Below are 7,698 nucleotides of genomic sequence, written 5' to 3' on the forward strand. Positions count from 1 at the left end.
TCTCAGCCAATAGTAGCAACTCTTGATGAAGACGTGGTTTTACCATGTCACCTGCAGCCTGCCAAAGACGCCATGGACTTGACGTTGGAGTGGACGAGACCAGATCTAGACCCACGATTTGTTTATGTTTGGCGCTCCCAAGAGGAACTTGTTGGTCAAAAGCACGATTTGTTTGAGGAGAGAACATCTCTGTTCATTGATGAGCTGAAGAAAGGAAACATTTCACTGAAACTCTCCAAAGTGAAACTCTCTGATGAGGGGCAGTATAGATGTTTTATTCCAGCACTGGGAAAGGAGACTTTTGTTCAGCTACGTGTTGGTGAGTTCAAGCAATGTGCATCTTTAGGACTGTTTTGGTGTTTATGACTCTAGATAAGGACTTCAGTGAAATATAAATTTCTAAAACCACGTTTCTTCTTCCTTGTGCTCAGCTTTAGCTCCTGTTTCCTCACCCATCATCAGTTTATCAGGGATGGACAGAGACAGAGGAGGAGTGGTGTTACAGTGTGAGTCTGCAGGCTGGTATCCAGAGCCTGAGGTGTTGTGGCTGGACGCTGAGGGAAACCTGCTCTCTGCTGGACCTCCAGAGACAGTCAGAGGTCCTGATGACCTCTATACTGTCAGCAGCAGAGTGACTGTGGACAAGAGACACAGCAACAGCTTCACCTGTAGAGTCCAACAGAACAACATCAACCAGACCAGAGAGGCTCACATACATGTTGCAGGTAGAACACGCTTAGAAAACGGACCATGAGATTATTTTAGTTTGACACAGTTTGTGTGTGATTGTGTAGAAATGTCATGTAACTCTGTGTGTTATCATTTCAGATGATTTCTTCTTGTACTCGTCCAGTTCTGCTGTTCCCATCATCACTGATTTGGCTGTTAGCTTAGCTGTTAGCATCATGGTTATTTTAGCAGGTGTCTTCTTTGTGTGGAGACAAAATACAACCAGTAAGTTCCAGATGAGTTACCACATTAATGATCTAAAACACCAGCAAACGTCTTTTATAGTTGAATTCAGCTGCTTTGATTTTACACAGAAACCAAGAAAAGATCCAGAGATGAACCTGAAGGAGGAGAAAAGCTCCTGATGGAGGAAACAGTGAAGATGAAGGTTTTAGAAGAAACTAAAGATGTAAGAGACAAGAAGTAAAACATTAAAGGTTTAGATTGATCAGTTTGAACAAAGTTTCATCCGTAAACCTGCTGACTGATCATCATCCATCTGTCTGTCTGATAGCTGACAGAGAAATATGAGAAGACTGAAGAAGAGCTGCAGAAAACCAAAGAAGAACTGGAGAACAAGACTGAAGAGATGGAGAAACATGTAGAGACACATCAACAATATCATTATATTATCGAGGACTTACCTGGAATCAACACAACTGTGACTTTGCTCCATCTACTGGTGAAATGATACAACTGCAGATTTTCTCCTCCTCTCAGGTCAATGAACTAAAGGAGGAGAATGATCAGCTGCAGGAGGAGCTGGAGACCAGAAACAAAGAGCTGAAGGAGATAAAAGATGAGGTGAAGAACAAGCTCATAGACATGGAGAGAGAAGTATTTTATTCACACACATCATTCTCATCAGAAACAACAACATCCAGAGAAAGTTAAATAAATATGTGTACACATATACAAAATGACTATAGATTCTTCAGATCAAATTACAAAAAATTTTTTTTTTTTTAAGTCTAACATAGAGAAATAGAAAGAGACAAGAGCGAAGGAAGACATTTAAATCTAATCGCATATCTCCTTCTACAGGACACAACAACAATAACCTATCTCCAGATTGATGGTGTTGGAAGTCTCTTAATGTTTTAACTGCCCATTTTGTGGTTTTCTTTGTGTTCATCTCGTCCTTGTCATCCTCTAATTCGTTCAGTTCCTCCGGTGTCACCTCCTTGTGTCGCTTCTCCTTTTTCTTTTCATATTCTCTTCTCTCTTTTTCTTCTGCTGCATCCCAGTCTTCAAAGTTGTCAAACTCACCAAATAAGTTAAAAGAAATGACAAAATCACTTATGTTTTGTCAGTCTTGCTGTTGTGATGAATAAACTGTGAAATAACGTTGAGTCTCCGTTGCCATGGTTACCCTCTAGCGTTTGAGCCAGCGCAATAATTTACAACTGGGACGGAACATCTTTCCTAGGTGAACATTTACACTTTTTAACCTTCACCCTCCAGCCAATCAGAATCAAGTATTCACCCAGACCATGGTATAAATATTGATAATGACGCTCCAATTTTTTTTTACTTCATTAGTATACAGAAGAAAAATGTTTACAAGTTTCTGCCCCAACGAGTTCAGGTATCCTGGTCAGACCTACCTATTCCACGTGGGATTTTCTTCTTTAACCTCTGACTGCTTTGAGTGAAAATAAGACAACATTCATGTAGGAGGTCTGTTGTTAATCTCATCTCCTCTTTCTGTCTTCTCTCTCCTCAGGTGGACAAACTAACTGGTGATAACAGGAAGCTTCAAGAGGAGAATCATCAGCTTCAGGAGGAGCTGGAGACCAGAAACAAAGAGCTGGAGGAGATAAAAGATGAGGTGAAGAACAAGCTCATAGACATGGAGAGACCAGTACAAACACATAGAAACATCAACCTGCAGCACTTTTTACTTTGATGTTTATTACAAATAAAATATGAACCAACAACTATTTAGTTCATATAAAGTATAAATCAGAATATTGATTAATTTCACCAATATTTTGTTATGATACGCTAGTGCTATTCCCCGTTGAGTTTCACAGCAGATGATGAGTTATTTAGAGGCTGCATTGCTGCGCCCCAGTCATTCCCACTATATGGATATATGCAGATCAAAATATTGTCCGAATGACTAAAAATGACACCAAAGTTACATGGGTGAGTAAACGATCACATTTTATGCCAGAAAAAAGGTCCAGGTTGTAAAAAACGGTAGATCCACTTTAATGCAAATCTTTTAATTCCATAATAAGGAAGTAGGTTTTAACCAAATCAGTTTCTCATGTTCCTCAATAAAAGTAAATGTTTCTCATCATGTCTCTTTATGTGACTTCACTCTCAGTGGGAGAAGAAGCTCAAAGAGGAGGAGAAGAAAAGAGAAAGAGCTGAGAAAGAAGTGGAGACTCTGGAGAGGAAACTGAAGACTGAGGTTTGTCTCTTTCACCTGAGAATCATCAAATCATTTTCATCTTTTCTATCAGATCATGGACAGCAGAGATGTTTCTGAAACTGAAGTGTTGCTCATTGGTTCTGAATCCAGAGACAGAAACTCAGCAGGAAACTGGAAGCACTGGGAATAAACTTTGAGTCAGATCTCAGGTTTGAGGATCACATTAGAAACATGACTAAGAACACATGGATGTTGACTAAGAGCAGAAAGACAGATTTTAAAGTCTCTCTGCTCTGCTCCCATGAACCACAAGAAGGATTTTATTTTATTCTTACTGCTTCACATGAGAAAAAGTTTAAGAATAATAAAATAAAACAACATTCACGAAGGAGGTCCGTTGTTAATCTCATCTCCTCTTTCTGTCTTCTCTCTCCTCAGGTAGAAAAACTAACTGGTGATAACAAGAAGCTTCAAGTGGAGAATCATCAGCTGCAGGAGGAGCTGGAGACCAGAAACAAAGAGCTGAAGGAGATAAAAGATGAGGTGAAGAACAAGCTCATAGACATGGAGAGAGAAGTATTTTATTCACAAACATCCAAAAAAACAAACCATAAAGTAAATGTTACATAACAAACAGAAAAAAAAAACTTATCAAATCACATTGCTTTATTAACTTGAACTAATTCTCCCAGTTGGAGAAACAGAAAGCTGCTGCTGCTGTGATGTCTTCATTGGCACCGAGGGTGAGTTGTCCCATCATCACTGCAATAAGACATACCGTTATGTTAATCATCCAGGCGTTCTGATTTCTCTCTTTATTCCTCTCAGATGCACAGAAAGTCCTTCAAGCAAAATCAGAAGGAAGTGGAGTCCTTGAAGAGGGAGGTTTGTAGTTTCCATATTTTAGATTTCCTTAGTTGGCCATGTTGTGTAACTAAAGCACAAAGTCAATAAATAATGCTGTAGTCCCTTACTGACAGACTTTATTTACAGCTATATAAAATACATTTAAAAAATATATAGATAATATATATTACTTGTGTTTTTTTTCTGTCAAGCAGAGGCTAAATTATCCAGATGATGCAAAGTAGCAACATTAGGCAGAACTGGGCATAACATTTTATACATTTTACAGTCTCTGTAGGTATGTAGATTATCATAGTGAGTGGGCTTTTAAATTGAATTACTGCATATGTTTCATGTTTCAAACATTGCACTTTAAACATTTGAATACAGTTTGGCCCACAACAGGGTGCAGTTTACACTCTGACCGCTAGATGACGGCAAAGTGTCTCCAATAAGATCTTATCTTCATCTCATTTTCATTCAGGTCAATGAACTAAAGGAGGAGAATCATCAGCTGCAGGAGGAGCTGGAGACCAGAAACAAAGAGCTGAAGGAGATAAAAGATGAGGTGAAGAACAAGCTCATAGACATGGAGAGAGAAGTATTTTATTCACACACATCATTCTCATCAGAAACAACAACATCCAGAGAAAAATCCAGAGTCCAGATATACAAGTCTAAAATCTTTTCTATGAATACATCCTTCAGATTAAATGTCAGATGTGTTGTTTAGTCTGAGAAATAGAATCAGTGATGATAAAATCTTTTTTATTTGACTTTGATTATTTGATAAATTCTTCCAGTTGGAGAAAATCAAAGTTGCTGCTTCCAAGTCTTCCAGGTTGCTCAGGGTAAGTGATCACATTATAAGAACTATGATACAATCTGCATGTCCATCATTTGTAATCTTTCCTGATCTCTCTTCATTCTTCTCAGTCTTTTAAGTCCAACAAACAGAAGGAGGAGGTTAGTAGTTTCTATCAGATTCTTTTCCAGCCACATGTTTGTTCTCGTTTCAATGTGTTTCTATTTAATTTAATCTTCAGATCATTTTAATGTTCTAAGGAGGTTGATGTTGTAAAGAAGTAAAGAAATGATTTGATCAGTGACAGAAAGCTTCACATATTTGACTCTAATCTCAGAGAGACTGAGTTCTCTGTTCTTAATGAACTACTGGTGGAGTTTGACAAACACAAACACAACTCTGCTCCATCTACAGGTCAAATGATAGAACTACAGGAAGAAACAGCATCAACCTGCAGCACTTTTTACTTCAGTGTTTATTACAAAGGAAATATGAACCAAAAACCATTTAGTTCATATAAATTAGAATAAATGACATAAATGTTGATTCACTTCAACAAATACTTCAGAAAGAAAACATTCAAATCCATCCAGAGGAAACATCATGAACAAGACTTGATCACATCTCAGAGAAACACTAAACAGAATTCATCAGAAATGAAATCTCTCTTCATCTCTTCTTTCTACCAGTTAATGAAACTGATTAACAAAGAAAAAGAACAGGGAATTAAACATGAGAAGGACATGAAGGGGGTGGGAACAGAGGTTGATCTTTAATGCAAATCTTTTAATTCCATAATAAGGAAGTAGTTTTTAACCAAATCAGTTTCTCATGTTCCTCAATAAAAGTAAATGTTTCTCATCATGTCTCTTTATGTGACTTCACTCTCAGTGGGAGAAGAAGCTCAAAGAGGAGGAGGAGAAAAGAGAAAGAGCTGAGAAAGAAGTGGAGACTCTGAAGAGGAAACTGAAGACTGAGGTGCTTCACTAATAAAGTCTGAATGACTGACTGATAGAACATGAAGCTGACTGATGTGAAAGGACTAATCTGTGGATGTCGTCTCCTCCCAGTCAGAGGAAATCAAACCTGAACTAACACATCTTCATCATTCTCTGACAAAGCAGAACAGCAGCAGCCCAGACAGTCAGGAGACGTCAGGAGACATCGCTGTGGTCGTTAATCACGACTACAAATGTGTCTGTCTCAGAAACAAGTCTGATCAGGTGATGTTGCTTTAAGTGTCAAAATATATTTTCTTTATTTTCTCATAGAAAATATTGATGCAACAGATTTAATAGACACCAACATTCATTTGTTCCTGTCTCTGTGTCTCATTCTTCTTCTTGTCTTTCATTTCTGTCCTGCAGGACAAACCACTGGGAGGACGTCAGTTAAAAGTACAGATCAACAATAGAGAACCCATCACATACACATTTGATCAATCAATGGAAGTCAAGGCTGGAAAGGGTGTTTATGTGAGTCTTTCTAGATGTTTCATTGATGTTGTTCTATTTTCCATTTTCTTACTTTTCCTTCAGTTTTTCTAATTATTATTTTCTGACTGTGACTCTGTGACCTTTGGGTTTACTACATTTACAGTTATACCATCCAGACTATGACATGGATTTTGCTGTAGCTGGTTCCCTGGTGTGGACGGACCTGAAGTCCTGGAAGCCTGGAGACAGAGTCCAGGCCACTCTGCAGTGAAATAGTTCCCAGTTGAACTCCTTCAATAAAGTTCAGTAATCCATCAAACAGCAAACATTCTAGATGAGAAACAGCACGACTCAGATCTTCCTGCAGAAACCACACACTGCAGAGAAAGTCTCTGGAAACACTTGGCTCCATTTTATTGGATTAGTCAAGTTTGATGTGAACGTTGGTTTGTTTAAAAGACTTTTACAGGATGAGGTCAGTATTTTAGATTGTGACCGATTAAATCTTTTATTGATTTACTTTTACTTTCTTACATGTTTGATTGTAATTTTTTTCTATAATAAAGAGATTTATGATAATTTATGAACCAGATGCTGATGTAAATTTTGACATTTAACTTGAGAAGCTTAAATGTGATTACAATGTTAAAAAATAAAAATATACTTTTTTTATTTATAGATTGGTATGTGTGATATGCTTATTAAAAACTTGTTGTGACAGACTTTTATCTATGTAGATATTACACCTGCATATTTGTTTATTGGAGGACATCAGCTAAAATTATATCAGTGAGGTCCACCTCTAGAATTACAAGTTCTTTTCAAGATCAAACCAGAGTCCATGTGTTCAGAAGTGTTTCCATCAATGTAATGAGACTCAGGTGTGGTTCAGTTCCTGGTTTAGTTGAAATAAATCAGGGATTTGTCTCAGTCTGATCTTCACAACCCACAAATAATCCACAGTCAGACAGATTGAAGACGACTGTTCCCCTCCACAGGAGTGGTCCACCAACAAAGATCACTCCATAATAGTCTGAGAGGTCCCAAGGGAACCCAGGGGAACTTCTAAGCAGCTAAAGGCCTCTCTCTCATTGGCTAATGTTAATGTTGATGAATCCACTGAACAACCTCAACGACAACTGTGGTCGTTCTGTAGAGGAGGACAGTCTGGAACAACCATGGTGTGATGGACAAAGACACCGCTCTCCAAAAAAAACATTTCTAAACATCATGTGGACAAGCCAGAAGATTATTGGGACAATGTTTAGTGGACAGATGAGACCAAAGTAGAATAGTTTGGTTTAAACGAGATGAAACATCAGAACCTCATCCCTCCATCAAACATGGGGGTGCTAATGTCCTGGTTTGGGCCTGTTCTACTGCATCTGGACCAGGACGGCTTGGACATTATTGATGGACCAATGAATTCTGAATTCTACCAGTGAACTCTAAAAGAAAATGTCAGGACATCTGTCCATGAGCTGAACGTGAAGAGTCTG

General features: G+C 38.2%; 1 long non-coding RNA gene across 1 annotated transcript; it reads left to right on the forward strand.

Moving 5' to 3' along the window:
• Window positions 1–5,356: 5,356 nt before the first annotated feature.
• LOC311487282 lies at window positions 5,357–6,827 on the forward strand. Its single transcript, XR_014699030.1, has 4 exons — window positions 5,357–5,741; window positions 5,888–5,986; window positions 6,131–6,238; window positions 6,363–6,827. It is a non-coding gene; the product is annotated as an uncharacterized lncRNA (long non-coding RNA).
• The last annotated feature ends 871 nt before the right edge of the window (window positions 6,828–7,698 follow it).

The sequence above is a fragment of the Chelon labrosus genome (genome assembly GCF_963514085.1).
Source record: "Chelon labrosus genome assembly, chromosome: 1".
Taxonomy (NCBI): Eukaryota; Metazoa; Chordata; class Actinopteri; order Mugiliformes; family Mugilidae; genus Chelon; species Chelon labrosus.